At 40.0% G+C, this 17498-nt stretch overlaps 1 protein-coding gene across 5 annotated transcripts in view; it reads left to right on the top strand.

The window, feature by feature from the left end:
• Positions 1 to 13507: 13507 nt before the first annotated feature.
• FYB1 (FYN binding protein 1) overlaps positions 13508 to 17498 on the top strand; it is a 40837-nt gene continuing 36846 nt past the window's right edge. For 2 of the 5 annotated variants that reach the window (XM_018070500.1, XM_029959027.1), the window contains exon 1: positions 13511 to 13659. The gene's annotated coding sequence lies outside the window, so the exon portion shown is untranslated. Of the gene's footprint in view, positions 13660 to 17498 lie in introns of all 5 variants that reach the window. The other 3 variants (XM_018070502.1, XM_018070501.1, XM_018070499.1) reach the window with 3 other exon arrangements.

Here is a 17498-nt window from a genome sequence, read left to right as displayed (position 1 = left end):
ACTTAAATCTAACAAAGCTAGTGCTCTAGCAGTTTCAGAACTTTTAGCTTAGATAAATTTCTTCACCTGCTGAAAACAAGAAGCTTGTGTGCTGTTGGATGTGACAGTAATAGTTTTCATGCCTGGGAGGAAGTGCTTGGGTTTTCTGCTTAACGTGTTGTCGTAAGTTCTGAAAGTCACAAGAAGAAAACAGGTGGAAAGATAGGGAAAAGATGTTGAATGTTTTCCTACCGAAAGTCCTTGATGAGAATTCTTGCTATATGACCTCTACTTGCATAAAAAATATATAACAGAAGATTTCTTGTATGCCTCCCCTTTCTCAGCTTCAGTACAGTTCGGCTACATCTAATATTTTACTGCAGCCTGAAGCATGGTCAGCAAGGCTTAACAGGGGCCATCTAGCCATACATAAGGGAATTAAAAAAAAAGGAATTAATTACATTTCCAGGCTATCAGAGCTACTTATTCCATAAAGTGGAAAAGAGAAGATTGAGAAAAGAGCTGGAAAATCAAGAGCAATATAATGAAGACAGGTATAAAAAGTGGAGTAAATTAAATAAAATAGCAAGTGGCAAAGAAGACTACTCCTTCACACAGTGGGCATACGAAAAGTAAATATGCATTTTAAAACTTCAAGAGAAAATAATGGAAGGTTCTTCAACACATAGGCAATCATGCTCACTTAGGAAGTCTCTGAGGCATCAATTTTTGCAGGATTGGAAAGTATTCGGGAAAATATCATATTTCTGTGTGTTTCCCTACTCCTGGACCTTCCCTAGGTCAGTGCTATTTTCTTAAAGATAGGGTATGAAGTCAGTCTTTGCTTAATCCAGTTATTAAAAAAATTAAAAATAATAATTTAAAAAAAATCTCATAAAGAGCTTAATTTTATTCCTGTACTGTAGCACTAACATATTCCTGTTCAGCCATGAGAGCAAACACCATGATAATTATTCATGACACATGCATATTCACATATGTTTCCTGGGGTATGGCATAGTAAAAACTCTGAAAAAGCAATAACCTAACTTTGGCTTCTGGTATTTACATGGCTTCGGCCATGTGGAGCACTCACTCTTCAAGCAGAAGTCTGATAGTTCAGTTTTCTGAAAATCACACAATCACTAATCATGCTTCACGGAATTACAGAACCACAGAGTGGGTCAGGTTGGAAGGGATCACAGTGGGTCTTCTGGTCCAACCTCACTGCTCAAGCAGGTCCATCCCAGAGCACATGGCACAAGATTGTCCAGATGGTTCTTCATTAGAACCATTTCAGATTACAGTCATATTTGAAACACAGTGAAGTCATGCTCTTGGTGAGCCATAAGACTGCAATTTCTCTTAAATTTTAACAAGTATATATGTTGTGGCTACTACCTTCTATCATTGCTTCACTACTCTTTCTTCTTTTTTAGAAAAAAATAATGGATTTCAAACAAATTCCACCAATCACAGTTTCTGCTGTCCAGCTAGATACCCAAGAGCAGTGGAATGGCATGATAAAAGTACCTGCAGCTTCAATGATTGGTAATCAAAACAAAGTAATACACCAATAAACGTATTAACAGTCATAAGCTGATACACTGGCTGTGGTCAACCTTTTATTTGCCTGTGGCTCTCATTAGAGCATCTGTCCTTCATCGCTGGCATAATGGTGTCCCTTTATCAATGTTTTTTCATAATTCTTTGTGGTATGTTTTCAAACTAATTTTCAAGAATTCAAATCCAGCATGAGTATCAGAAAAATGTATATGACATCCACTGATGGATGGTATATTAGCTATGAATCTGGGAGAGTCTTTATCTTCAGCAAAATGCCCTTGTGGATTCTACATTTTACATCTAATTCACACCATGAATCACCACCCTGTTTATGAAGACATGCAGTTTTGCTAGAGTTATTACTCTTGCTTTTCCCAACATTTACTGAATAGTCCAACTTTTATCTTGACTATGTCAATGAGTTAAAGATTATTATATGAAATCAGAGGCACATTACAAAGAGATAGAGGAATTGTTATACTACCACCTATATTTTTAGCAGAACTTCCAAAGGAAACAAGGCTGATCCAATTGTATTGTCATTGCACCTACCTGTGAAACTCCCTCAATTATTTTTGAACCTAGCAGACAATTACTGGAAAATTTGTTTGAGGTGGAAAGGAAGGACAGTTCTCAAACAGGTTTCATTTGAAAAGGCAGCTAAGTTGAGGAAAAAAAGGAAATGAATGTCCCTGCTGAGCAAAAGATATACATATTAACTTAGCTATACTACTAGACCTCAGAAAAGCTACATGGAAGCAAGGTTTAAGGAAACAGTCAATAACAAAGGTATATGAGGGCTGAGTGGTTTGGAAATACAGTAATAGTAAAAGGCATCAGATCAGTGAGATTGATCCCCTCCATTTTGGCAGTCCAGGCCTAGAAAAATCCAGTAGAACTTTGTTTATCTGCCTCCCACCCACCACAAGTGGCCCTAAAGACTCTGAGTACCAAGATCAAACATTATGAAAGAACGAAGGAGAAAGAACTGTTTCCCAGGTTCCTATGGTAGGAGAAAATTCAAAAAGTCAGTGTGCTGACACCTTATGCTAGAAAGGCAGAACAGAAAAGGCCTCCCCACCACCATTAACAGTTCCTTTCAGACCATGGGAGTGGCAACAGTTTTCCACCTAACTAATAGGCTTCCAGTGGTTCATGTTCCCAAGTGCAAACACAGGATTTTTTCAATGGATGCAGCATACGTGCACCTAGCAACCCTTCAGTCCTCCTGGGACATTTCAGAAAGCCTCAGACCTAATACTTGGGCTCTTTAAGACATTGTGAACCTGCAATAAAGCTGCTTTTGGTGGAAGATCCAATGTTAATATCTCACAGTGAGAATAGCAGAAATCTTCATCAAGAGCAGAGCTATCAGGTATGACGAAATTCCTACCAGACAGAGTGATTCCTAAGGAGCCAGACACAAAACATTCCTGCTTAAAAAAATGCAGAGGATAGGTGTAGGGAAACCCACCACAGTCTAAGATTTAACACTCAATGTGAATAGACATGGTACCAAGCATCTTTCCATACAATTAGCACAGTTACTGTTCTCTATCTGATAAACAGATTTTTTTTCTAATAGCAGAATTCTCCCTCTACTGTGATTAAGTCTCTTTCATAAATTGCTCATGTAGCATATGGAAGCCTTACTGATCTACTTCCTCCTCTACTCTTTTTGAAAGATCATTCCTGAACACAAATGACTAAAAATGAATATAAATTCAGCTTTAAATTTACTCCTAACCTATTTATACCCATTTGATTTCAATCCTATATTTTTTGTATAAATAATCATTTTTCTCTGATACTTGCAAACCTTTTCACAACCATTCATCTCCACTTTCTTAAGGTACCCAAGGTAAGCTCTTTCAATGTCCTTTCAGAAGCCAGGAACTCCTTCTAGTCATAATAGAAGACTTCACTTTTACTGTGTCAGTTTAAATTCCTGATCACTCAACATAGTTGACCAGAACAGCACATGAGACTCTAACTGAGCTCTCATCAGTGCTCTGCACAAATTCTTTCCCTGCATCTCTCAAACATCATTGGCCTAATGTGCACTCGAATTATACACTCTTTTCACATGGGCATGTCCTGTTAGTGACTCATTATCTCCCTGGCACAAAGCAAAAACTCTTTTTCTTAGCCCTAAGTATATGACTTTATTATTAAACTTTGGTTGACTTCTATCACTTCTATACAAAAACTCTTCTTATTTTTCCTGTATAATGACTTGATTGTCCCCAGGAGGAGTAGAACCATTCAGATAACATTGCTACAGGCCCAGCTCTTGAACCACACTCATGATCCAGGTAATGGATCAGACAGGATTAGTCCCACGACCAATGCCTATCTACTTGCAGAACACTGCAAGTAATCCCAGTAAAACTCAGTAATGCCCTTCCCAGTGCTAAAATGATGTTTCTTTAGCGATCTCCTTATTTACCTTGCAGTCCTTCTGACAGGTCACATCCTCTCCCTGTTCCCATCACTTAAATTTCAACAAAGGACATTGTACAAAATATTCTGTTTAAGTCTAGATGGATCAAGTTAGTTGTATTACTTTTGCCTAAAATGTCAGCTAAACTTCACTCCTCTTCTTCCTTCCTTCCTTTACCTCTTTTCTTTCTGGTTTAGTTTTTGGTTTTTTTCTAGATCCAGCTCAATGTAGTTATGGCCATATGCCCTTTATTCCTTCAATTTTTGTGCATAGGAAGTCTGCAGCACTGCAGAATTTCAATATCCTGGTAGACCAGGACAACCCTATGTTTCTGGTAGTGTCAGTTATGGAGACATGAATAATTAAAAAATAATTGATAGAAATATAGCTCAGTTTATTAGAGGTATAAAATTACTTCAGATTTTAAACATCTGTGAAAGTTTGAGCCAGAAGGAGACATGCACGAGGTTGATAAGGGAGTCTAAATACATGAAAATTCAGGAACCGTGAGTAGGAAAGACAAAACAAAAATATATTTACCTTTTTAGTTGAGTTGAAGATTACTGAAAACATAGCTATATAATTTTGTCAGCAGCACAGACCTGATTTTCATAACAATCTTTGAAGTCATAAAAGGAATAAACAAAACCCACTTGTTATCATCTGTGCTTCACAGGAGTGCAGTGTAACCTCAAAAAAAGCCATTTGAAGTTCACTTAGGTCTCATAACCTTGAGGTAAGCATACTTGTTTAGACCAGTTGTATTCTTCTGCGGTCGTCCTGCAAAACAAGAATTTGCTGGTAAGTTTTCCTATAAAATCTGGTTAGATCGCATATACTTTTGCAAAAAGGGACATTAACATCGAAGGGCAAAGAACATCTTTGACTTCAGTCCAGGACATCCTCTTCAGCAGACTTGTGGAGACAGAAATATCATGACTATGGTAAGTACAGAGCTCTATTCATTTTATTTTTATTACATGGATGCATAAGATTTAGCACTATAGCTGCTGTGGATGTGACAGCAAAATTTTAAATTTATTTCTTATAGTTTTCAAATCAATTATTTACATCTGACTTCCTGCTTTTGGGGGGATGCAGAATCCTTTTTTTTTTAGCTCCATCATGTAAACTGGTTTGTATGTGCCTCAAAATTCAAAATTAAGGAAGAGAAGATTGCTTCTTTTAAGGCCAACATGACAAATTATTTTGTGTATCTAAAGGAATTCCACAGTCAAATATTAATGTGACTTTGAGCAAGAAATGGGAATGGGCAGCACCTTCTAATTAGACTTTTCAGAAAGCAGTTGTGTTGTTTTATTTTGATTCAGCAGGACTTTGTCACTAAAAAGATAAAGGGATTTTTGTCTGTCTGAATCGTCAGTATAGTTCAAGGAGGACTGTGGTGTGTTTAGCTACATTTGGAGGTAATATTTTTTAACTTGTATTTAAGGAGCCCAAATATATGTGGAACCTTTTGTTTGCAAAACCCTACTTTAGAATCTGTACAGCAAGCACACTCTCCTGGCATGATTCAGGTGTCTTGCTGCTTTCCCAAAAGGTTTGTTTAGAGCCAGTGCGTATGTAAATATATTGAACACAGAACTTTTTCTGTTGCCAAATGCAGCTTGAAAATAAACAACAATTTACAGTCCCACTATTTTTATTTGATTTTGATTAGTTGGACAAAATTGCTTCCAAAAGTCTCTGCTTGCCTAAATTATGTTGGAAGGCTGTGATTTGTGTCGGCAGTGACTTCTCCACTGGAGGTCACTGTTGTGCAGAAAACCGGGAAGGGCACCACAGGAAAAACACACTTGATGTTTCTACCCAGAGCTGCGTGGAGAGGTTCACTTCCCTCATAGTTACGAGGTAAGATCCACCAAACTGCAGATGCGATTCATCTCACAGTGTGTGACGGAATGGGGGACACACGGCCCACTTATCTCTCATTTCCCAGGTAGCACATTCCAAATACCGGATAAAAAGAGGAAAGGTGAGGTTAGCAGAAGAGCCTTGGAAAAAGACATGAGAGTAGGGCAGGAAGAAAGAAATGTTCTTTTTGAAAGAAACTCTGTATACTAGTAAGACTTTGTGTACACTCTCTGCCTAAGCTGGCTTTACTGAAATGACTTCCAGCAGATGGAAAACTGATCATGGGTCTCTGCTGTGATTGACAGAGGCACAGATGAATGCATTCTTATTTAACCTGACTTGCACTTTGTTTTGTTTATGGGTTTATATCACAGGCTAATCAGTCACTTTAAAGAAGGTTTTTATTACCAACTTGCTACCACCTGCTAAGGATCAGGGATCAGAATTTTGACTGATAGTCAAAATAAAGTTTTTTAAAAGGCTAAAGGGTAGGGACGTAGAAAAGGATGTCAGGCATTATGCAAATACCAGGCAGAAAGCCTTAGGAAATTTTTTTTTTGAACCATTCTTCTTAAAGATGTTTGGATTAAACTGTGTTTTCATTTTTAAACTTTATTGTCTTTGATTAAAACTGCTTCTGAAGTTACTTTATGTTTTGAAATGCTTATGCTGGGGGAGCATCCTCTTTGTTGTTATTTAGGCCACATCACTGTCTTTATTACTGGTGTCTGGAATTATACAAAACTAAGAAATCTTATAAAGGGCTACATTTATTTTTAATTAAACTTTAACATTCTAGATTCAATGTTTTTCTAGACACCTAACTCTATGTCTGACAATCCTTGAAAATGTGTTGCTCATACAAGAAAATCAACAATAGAGAATGTGAGATTGTCCACATGAGAGAAATTCTGAGGTTTGGCCAGTTCTGTGACTGGTCAAAAGGTCCAGTACTCTAAACACGTCTGTTCCTCTTGCTTTTGCACTTCCTCTTCCTCCTGATATCAGCAGCTGGGGGGATGCCGAGGGGGAACCAGCAGATAATCCCCTGCCCAACCACTTACATGAGGGTATATGGGGAGGAAACTGAAGCAACTTCCTTGAGAAAGTTTCCTTCCACTCTTACTGCCTAATATCTCCTTCCCACAGTTTAGACTCTCTCTTCTCCTCTCCCTGGTGCCAGGGCGCTGCTGAGCCCCGCCCATGCTCTCAGGCTTGCACTGGCTCCAGCCAGCCCTGGGTCCCTCCACGACAGGGTGAGTCTCAGCAAAGGGGCACATTCAGGGCCCAGTGAGCCGATGGTGGGAGAAGACAGAGCACAGGCATGGCCATTCCTGGGGGGCACAGGGGAGGGGGGCTGAGGGACCACAACCTCACAAGGGCGGACTGTCCCCAGCTGCCAGAGATCCTTTCCCCACACAAACTGCTGGTGCTCAGCTCCCAGTAGCCCTTTCCTGCTCCTCCATCCTTCATCTCTATGCCAGTCTCTACTGATTTTCTCTCATACACAGGTTCTAGCAACTTCCCAGCCAGAAACTTCCCTGCTTGTTTGCCAGTCTCCCGACTGGCTGGTTTGCCTTACAGAGATGGCCACCAGGTCCTCTCCACACCTCGCTTGCCTCAGACCAGAAGTTGGTTGCTGTAAACTCAGCCATCACACCTACATGCACATCACCTACAATTTAGCTCATTAAATTGTCTCACCAAGCCACCCGTGGTGATCAGTCGTGGTCCTCAGTGAGGCAAAGCTGTGGGATGTGAGAAGCAGTGGTGCTGTGGCCTACTCTGCAAGCCCCCTTAGCCCCTGCTTCGTGGGGCTGTGTCTGTCTGCATCAGGACTCTTCACCACCATGGTGAACGCTATACCTTCCTGAGTCTACCCTGGTGCCTGTGGAGGGTTTAGTGAAAGCTCAGTGTTCCTGTTTATTTTGTCTGGAGCATTTTCTGCTGCTGCACAGCATTCAATTCCCCCTGAACTGCTACTACTGAACTCAGGCAGGCAGAACACAGGAGCGCTGACATGAGCAAAAACCACTCAGCTTGCAGGGCAAAAAGCCTCATTCAAAAGCTGCCTAATTTGAGCCCCCTCCATAGGTGAGTGGGGGGGGGGGAAACAGTTTTCCCCCTGAAGATATAAAATGATAAACCCGCAGGGGGTGGTGACCCTTGGGGTTTGAGCCAATGAGCGCTTCTGCAAAATATAAACATATCACAAGCAGACCAGAAGAGAAGGTGATGTTGTAGTTGCTGTAGTTGTAGTTGTAGAAGTGGCCATGTTGCAAAGCCACAAGCAGAGGGGCAGGAGCCCCCTGGGGGGCTGCAGGGACTTGGAACAGTGTAAGACTGGGCTAAGTATCTGTAGCTGAGAAGGTAGAAGTTTTTCCACCATGAGCAGCAGCAGCAGAACAGTACTGGCCAGAGACTGTGGCTGAGAGCCAAGAGATAAGGGAGAAGCAGCAGAAACGGCACGTAGCCAAGGGAGAGAGACACAGAGTTGTCTGAAGAGAAAGAGAGCCAGCCTCAGAGAGAGAGAGAGCAGAACTAAGCTCTACAGAGACAAAGTTTGGGTAAGAACTGAAACCAAAACCCCCCAAACTCCTTGGAGACCCCTCCTAGAATGGAGAAGGATGATGAACTCTTACTTGAAAGAGTCTTGGAGTGCTACAGCACTGCAGAAAGGAGCTGAAAAGCTCAGAGAAGGAATGTGGAGGGGGTGACCTTGCCCCTCTCCCCTCCCCTGCTGCTACTGCCAAGCTGGCAGTTTTTAGTCAGAGCACGAGAGCTCTGCAAAGGGGGCTTGAATCCCCTGAAGATATGGACCGTCATGAAGGCTTCTGCATTTCATTGACATGACGTGGTGAAGCAACCTTTGTCCAGTGAATGCAGCCCATGGAAGATAAGACCCTCGCTTGGAGTCAAAGGGCCACGAGGGCTTGGATACCTCCCCCTTGTGTGTACCGGCAGAGATCCAGCTACAACTGCTGCATGAAGTGAGATATACTGCTGCCCTGGAGAGACTGCTGCTCTGAGAGTGGAAAGGATCTTTTCCTTCTTCCCTCCTGGACTTTTATTTGGAAGGGAGAAGAGATTTGATCCATTGTAAATACTACTTTGTCATGGTAGAGATAGTTGAGATTGTATACAATGTATTATACTATTTATTTTCTACAGTCATTGTAATATGACCCTTTCCCCCCATTTTGAGTCTCGTGTGGTGTCTGGAAAACCCATCTCACACTGGGTTGAGATGAGGGAGGGGGACTAGGACTCGAGAATTGGATTTTGGGGTTCTCAAACCATGACAGTGAGCCTGGCAGCAAAAGGGGCCTGTGACATGGCAGAGGGCACTGAGGGGCAGTGCAGGGGCAGGCACGGAGGTGGGGAGCAGCACAGTGCAGGTGAGTCACTTGGGAGAACATGACAGTGAATACCTGAATAAGAGCTTTGTATTGAAAGAGAAACTGCTTGAGATTTGAGCACTCCTGAGGTCGAGTCACTTTTGGCTCTTTGTGTGTAAGATTGTTTTGTACAGCAGGTGCTTTGCATCAGCTTTAGCTGTCCCTGGGAAGGATTGTGAGTTATTAGTGTGTACACCCCAGCAGAAAACCAAGAGCTTAACACACACCTGACTGTGATGCTCTGGAGCACACTGGACTTCCCTTCATGAGAGGCATATGTTCCTCACAAAGCATAGCCAGAGCAAGGATGATGCCAGCGTCCTTTGACTTCTTTCTTGAATTTGTCAATTCTAACTTTCTATCACATAGAAAAATATAAGTAGTGGAAACAGATTTCTTCACTCTTGTTCAGGCAAATATAAATATAATAATAGGCAATGGTTAGAAGATCATAGAGATTGAATAACAAGTATTTGATAGATCCATAGCATTAACTTGAGGATCCAGGGAATCCTGCATGTCAGTTGTCCCCAAACAGCATCTGGAAAGGCCGGTTGTTCCCATAAGCATGACAGACACAAGGGAATGCAGTTAATTCAAACATGACCACATCAAATTTCAGTCAGAAATGCTAAAACTACCTTCAGGTTTTTTACAATACAATGGAAATGCCGCAGCACATTTTTCAGGAAGTCTAGGCCTGCCTGCAGACACAAAGATAATGCAGCTTGACACTGCCAGAAACTTTGGTTCTCATCACGTGCTGTAGCAATTGCAGGCAGAAGATCCTGACAGTGTCCAGGAACATCAAGTTTTTACTGAAAATCAGTTATTTTTCAAAGTGATGCTGTAAAAGGATCACTGCTGTGGTGAGGAGGTACTTCTCCCCAGATTTCCTGACCCTGGGGAGTGGCACAGCATTGTAAGGCAGGACTTCAGACTCTTTGACTTGCCTTCTGACGAGGTTTATGTACTCAAAATATTACTCCCAGCAGCAGCATGAAAGCAGGTACTCTGTAGCTTTTTCAGTACAAGTATGTATAGAGATTATCAATGGAGAAATATGTCATTTTTGCTGTTGTGTCCAGTCTTTCACCAGGAGGCAAAAGCCTTGTGAGAGAGAGGAGGAGGTAGGAAGCAAAATTGCACTGAAAAATGTTCCTAGCATTGACTTTCTCTTATCAATATTCCACATAGTTGTGTGCATTGTTATATTATAGAACAACATTATTCCACCTTACAAAGAAGATTTTCAAGTTTGCTTTAATCATATTAATGTACCCGTTTAAAGGTGGTCTCCCACATACTTCCCTCTACCTCCTTCCCCATATATACCTGGTTTAAAGATTATCTGCTCCAACCAATCATTTCTGCCTTTTTCTTCTCTCATGCTCACTCACCACTAATTCTATTATGCTGTCTCACCTGATCTAGGATCATGTAATATACTTAAGGTCAGTGAAATGAAGTAGGTTAAAAACAATATGAAAACAAAAAGATTTTTTGTGTATGTGTGTATCATGTCACTTCAGTTTACACCAACTCCAGCAGCAGTATTGAGACAGCTGTGAAGGTAACAAGATTCCAACTATGATAGTCTTTGCGACCATTGAATTGGAAAGCCAGAGGTGTTCAGATGGAAGTGCCTGACTTTTCAAACCCTTTCAGTGCATGGGACAACATCAGTAGATGAAAACAAGGCACCTCAAAAAGGTGGACTAGCACTTATAGCAGAGAAACTCAGTGATACTCACAGAATCACAGTCACAGGATTCTTAGGGTTGGAAGGAACCTCTGGAGATCATCTAGTCCGAGCCCCCCGCCAGGGCAGTGTCACTTAGAGCAGATGACACAGGAACTCCTCCAGGTGCCTTTTGAATGTCTTCAGGGAGGGAGACTCCACAGCCTCCCTGGGCAGCTGTTCCAGCGCTCTGCTCAATGCTATGTTTCTTCCCATGTTGAGGTGGAACTCCTGTGTTTTAGTTTATGACCACTGCTCCTTGTTCCATTGCTGGGCACCACTGAAAAGAGTCTGTCACCATCCTTTTGGTACCCCCCTTTGAGATATACATATTAATGAGATATCCTCTTAGTCTTGTCTTGGCTAAACAGGCCCAGCTCCCACAGTCTCTCCCCTTAAGAGAGATGTTCCAGACCCCTCATCATCTTTGTGGCATCCACGGGACCCACTCCAGTACCTCCTTGTCTTGGAGACCAGAACTGAACACAGTAATCTAGATGTGGCCTCACTAAGGCTGAGAAGAAGGGGAAGATCGCCTTCCTCAATCTGCTGGCCACACTTTTCCCTAGTGGCCAGTGTTCTAACTCTTTTTCTTCCCTTTTTTCTTTCTTTGGTTTTTGATAAATTTAATTCCAAGGCAGGCACTTTTCCCAAAGGTACATGGAAACAGCTGAATAAATGGTCTGATAAAAAAACATATTTAAAATTGCATTCATAAAATTTGCACCTTGTACCAATAACACACCATTGCTGTGCTGGGATTTAGATGGTGGCTGTGTTCTACACAGAGAGTGTATGGCATGTTTATAGATGGCATGTTTATAGATGAGAAAACATTATCATTATTGATATTCTGGTCTTGTTTGAACATTATCTTGTGATTTTGTTGCTGCTGCTGTTGTTTTTGTGAAAAATAAAAAGGCAAAATAACTTCACATTGCTTTCAGGCTTGAGGGTCCTGTTCCTGAAAGTATTAATTCCTTCATATTCTTTCTTCACCTAAAAATAACTAATTTCTCTATATCACTCACAAACATCCTTCAAAGAAATACGTGGAAAAAAAACAGAGAAGTTTCAGGAAGCTGCTGCACCTGCAAGTGTAAAATGAAGCATATGAGCATTGCAGATGGGCAACTTTCACAGTAATTTCACAGCATAAACTGTTATTTTCATTGTGGCTTTTGCAATTTTTATTCTCAGCAGCATTCTGTCAGTCAGGGTTATACTTACTTGTGTGTACTGGATAAAAGAGAAGATAGCAGGAACTGTCTAGCATTCAGAGCTGCAGAGATGAGCTAGTTCTTTGATCGTTGCATGATTTGTCTAGAGCTGATATTGTGAGCAAACACTTGCAGTGGTTTTTACCCATGCAAAATGACTGTATTGCTACAGTTAGCATCTTAAAAGTCCAACTGTCTTAAGACTGCCAGATATAATAGCAAGCCACAAAGTCTAATCTGCCCTAGTATTAATAATAAATGCTTTATCATCTGTGATGATTGTTTATTTTCACAAAAAAATATTATTTTATAAATAAAATATAGTGTTTAGCAGAATGAATAGCATAAAGAACTGCATTTCTACCACTACGAAAAAAACCCCATTATGTTATGTAACCAAAAAATCAGTTATCTTTGGCATGTAGCAGTGTCTTTAACTCAAATAAGTACCATCCCGCACTCTAATAAATTTCTGAACATACTAAGATAGAAGTTTTAGTAAAATAAAGCTGGAAACATAATGCGCTTCCAATGTTTTACTTCGACAACCCAAATCCTTTCAAAAATACTAAGAGGGTTGTGCAGAACAGCCTTTAATTAATTCAAAGACACACAGTTTTCTTCTGCAATCTCACCCCCTGCAGAGCTCCAGCAACTTCACTGAGCTGTATTTTGTAGGGGGTTCCGCCTTTGTGGTTTGGGTTTACCTTCAGCACAAATACAAGTTTAGAATTTCTTGTGAAGCTTATTTTCTCAATGTTGGCTTTCCCATTCTATATCATCCTTCCAACTCTTTGACTTGTGTAACAAGCACCCTTCTGAAGAAGGACGGAAGAAATGCATGATCATAGTTTTTAAAAAAGATGTATCTCCACATTGCAGAAATTTAAAAAAACTGGCAAGCAGAATCTCTCGAGATCCTACTGGCATAGGTCATAGCAAATAAACACATCAGCCAACACCTGATGAGTGGGAATGTATGCAGGATTCTTAGTGGTAGCAGGGCACTAGACTAGAGGTCAGCCCAATCTTTATGCCTGTAATTGCCACACACGTTTCCTTAGCTGCTATTCTGTGAAGATTCAAGCTTGTGTGCACCCATAGAGCTTCACGGGACTACACAATATGGGGAAAATGCAATACTTTTGAATATCACATGGTGCATACTGCTGATGGCAGCAGCCAACCAGCCTGAACACACTTTAGTTCCCTTTTCCTACACCACTTCTTGCCTAATATCCTGAAGAGAGCAGTTCTCTCTACTGTTCATGATAATGAAAACCACAAGCGACATTCTTATGCAAACCCTCTGAGAGAAGCAGAACTCCTCTTAGTGAACAGACCAGGCTGTTAAGGTGAAACACCCGTGGATTGTCACACTGAGGGAGCCAGTTTTTCTGCCTGTATCAAAATACTGGAGACCTTTGGGATATCCAGGTAAACTGTTGTATATGTTTGTCTTTGAAATAAATGTGCAAAGTTCCAGAAGAAATAGAATCAGTACAAGATATTACATATAATTTAATTAACTGGAAATTCATTTGTAGATTCTACTTGGAATTCATTTAGGAGCTGAAAAGATGCTAAGCTGACAAAACATACTTCTGTCTCTCAAAGTCTTTTTTGCTGAAATTTTACTGAGTGGTCCTAATTTAAGTCAACTTTGCATTTTGAATAATAGCATAAATGGTATCACTCAAAGGCAGTTATTTTTTTGTTATTCCTTTTGCATTATTTATGCCTTCTTGCTTTGTGGGTGGGCTATTTTTGTAATATACCATATTCTGGACTGAGATATCACTTTGTGTACTTTGTTATTAGTTGGCCATGGAAAATATTTTTGTTTCCAGCTATGAGTCTAAATGGTACTCAATGCCTTAAAACTCCATTAAATTTCCTTTAAAATCATCTGGGATTCTGAAATTCTAGAAATAAGGGTAGGAACTTTGCAGTGACAGGAACCCGAGTTTTTCTTCCTTGAAACTTAGAGCTGTTACATCCACCTTAGTGGGATAACCAGTCAAATAAGACATTCATAAGTTACTGTATGCACTGTATATGAACAGGGTTCTAAGCGAAGAGAGATCTGTTTGTTACATTTCTGGGCAGATCACTAGAGAGTTGAATTATTTTGAAATAAATAATTTATAAAGAAACTATATGAGAAAAATTATTTAAAAAAAAAAGAAAATTTTTAAGTTTAATGTAGTTCTGTGTTTATACAAAGCCATGTTACAGAAATGTAATTGTTTTTCAGAAGGGGTATTAAACAGTCTGGTTTTATTGGATGGAAGCTCTTTATGGAAAATTAAAAACACCAGGTTTCTGTTGTTGAAGACTGAGTTGCCAATGATTGACAGTTTTTCTGATTTTGACTTAGATAGGTACCAAAAATAATCAATAAGGGAGAAACTTTGTGGTGAGGTTATCGGGACATAGGATGAAGAGATCATCATGCATAGACTGATGCTTAGACCTCATGCACAGCCTGTGACAGCAGTAGTTTGGGACTAAGCTGGGATGTCATCTGGCTGTTCTGATCCAGCCCTGTGCCCTCACTAGTCCTGGTCTCGAACTCATCTGGAGCTGTCCGTTTATGTTCCTGCAATATGAGTAGTTGGTCTCATGATTAAATAGAAGGTGAGTAAAAGTGACAAGAGAGAGGTACCAAGGTGCAGAGCAATGCACAATGGAAAAGATACAGAATACACTGTGATCAGGCTGGAAAACTGTCTTGTGTAATTTTGACAACTGCACATTCTCACAGATGAGCTGGTTTTGTCTTGTTGGTGCTACGGGGATGTTTGAAATACTTTCAGGGTAACATAGAGGCTCTAAGCCTCTCAATGGAGAATCCCTTCGATTTCTGTCTATCCTTTCCACCCTAGCGATCTGCCTTTCATAAAAACTCCAGGCAGCAGAATAGCCTGCCTCTGTCGGATGAGGGCTGGTTTCTCTTTATACCAACCATTGTATGAGAAAGTCTTGCTTGGGCAAACTCTGTTTTTCTGCCTTCTTTTCATATTTTTGCTACCTACATTCATAGGTACAGAGCATTGCAAAACCTCAACTCCACTTTCCAAATGCTGTGCTTACTCTTAGAGTGAGTCTTCTTTAACTAGAAATTACAGCTAGACTCAAGAGGAAGAAAAGCAGTGTGGAAATTATTTAACTCTTCTGGAAACAACAAAGTTGCATAATGGTAATTCTGAAACCTCTCTGTCTGGAAAAGGAAATAGTCAAGCAATAATTTATCACTAATTCAGAATAGGACTAACATCCAAACAAGCAGCTACATTGCCTCACATTCATGAAGTTCAGTAGAAGTTATATCAGGCCTCCATAAGGTTGCAAAATAATTTTCAGATCTGTATTTTTCTATAACTTTTACATAATTTTCCTTGTCTTTTCTGTCCAGTTCCTTATTCCATATATCGTGTCTGTGGATTAGAGCTCAATTCCCTTACTGGTTAACAGTTTCTCTGGTTATTTCACTGTCACAGAATTCATGAGGACAAACACTTTTCTTCTTAAAGGGATAGGTTTATAATGTTTATTTCATTACTCTCTAGCAAACTCATCAAGGTCTACTTCTACTGAAAGACCATGAGTTTTTTAAAGGCCTGTTTAGATCTTATCATTGGGGAATAGAAAGGAAAAAGTTACAGTTGAGAAGCAAACAGATGGGGTTTTTTTCCTTTATAAATCAGATCTGCATGCATTTTGAAGAATTGCACAATTCCTTGTACAGTCAACTTACATATATTTCATTTGCCTGATTAATAATCCTATGCACACACATCTGCTATTCCATTCACTGATCCAGTGTTGCTGTTTGAAGAAAGAGTAGCCTCCAGGGGAAGTTGAAGTTAAATGATCTTTTGTTTTCACCAAGACAGAAAAGTAAATAATAAGAGTATATGTATTCCCAGGCAAAACAAATATTTTTCAATCAAGCTTCTAGTTGAGACAGAAATATTCATAGTAAATTCAGGAATAATGTAGTTGGAACCTTCATACTTTTTGTGTTCTCATTACACTGCACTTCTGTACAGAAATGAGCAGTTATTTTGTAAATTATGGAGAATTACACTTGTTAACACTGAGGTGTAATTAAGATCTCATTGTGAAAGAATTCTGTACAAGTGATTCTTGGTACCTGTGCGAGTCTCTACTGAGGGCAGTGGCAGGCTGGAAAAGCATTGTGTATACAAAGGAATGTGTGGCATGGGAACTAAAACCTGGGGATTGCTCTAGAGTTGAACAAACACATTTGAATAATGCAAACATCTTGTATCAAAGCAAATCTTACTGTGCTCCTTACGTGCTGCTTCCAGTTCATATCAGAAGCTGAAAAGCCAAAAATATTTTGCACTGAATTTCCCAGTAGAGAACAAAGAGAGAGGTTAGAAAAATAATCCAAATATTATTGCATGAGGCTCCTCTGCTGCACAGGCAGTTTGCTCTTTAGAGTGCAAGGGTAGCGGGAGCTTAATCTCACTTCAGAATCTGTTCAAGTTCCCATTTCTTGATTTACAGCCTACTGTATGTGATAACGAAATAAGTAACTGCTGTCACTTCTGAGAAGGGAAACACAGGAACTGTGGGGATTGCTCTATGAGCAGGGCCACAAAAAAAAGATTTTCTCTTTTTCCCAGTTCCCAATCTGTCTATCTAGCCTGTCAGGTTGTGCATTAGAATCCACAACATGGCCTCTAATATAATGTAGCTTATGAAGGCAGAAACCAGTGAGGTACATTTAAGAGAAGCAGAAAGATTTCACCAAGTTTCTTACTCTCTTCTGACTCCTAGTGTTCCCTTTACCATTTACTACTCATTTTAATTAGACGAAAGAGGGTCTATTGCTGATTGTAAACCCTTCCACATGTCCAGCAGCTTTTTAGTCTTGAAGAGCTTGCAAATATGTATGACAAGGACAAGGTTTGTTCACAGAGTTGGGAAGAAACTTATTTAAAAAAATCCATTGGCAATCCTAACATGGCAGTAGTGAATGTTTCAGTGCATTTTAAAGCATGTATGAATGTAATTAATGTAATTTTGTTATTAAAAAGATGTAGAAAACTTCTCAGAAACCATATATATAATAATAAACTTCTTCAAGGCTGCATTCCCAGCTTTCAAAGTTTTACGTGCTGACCGTTGTGGGAGACCAAACAGGTGTTCAAGCTCTGAAGACTTCAGATATGAAGTAAAATTACATTATCTCTACTGGTTTAGTTTTGTTACAGAACTTAAAAAAAACCAAAACATGCATT

The sequence above is a fragment of the Manacus vitellinus genome, unplaced genomic scaffold (genome assembly GCF_001715985.3).
Source record: "Manacus vitellinus isolate BGI_N305 unplaced genomic scaffold, ASM171598v3 scaffold_18_pilon, whole genome shotgun sequence".
Taxonomy (NCBI): Eukaryota; Metazoa; Chordata; class Aves; order Passeriformes; family Pipridae; genus Manacus; species Manacus vitellinus.
This window is presented reverse-complemented; position numbering and strand designations above follow the sequence as displayed.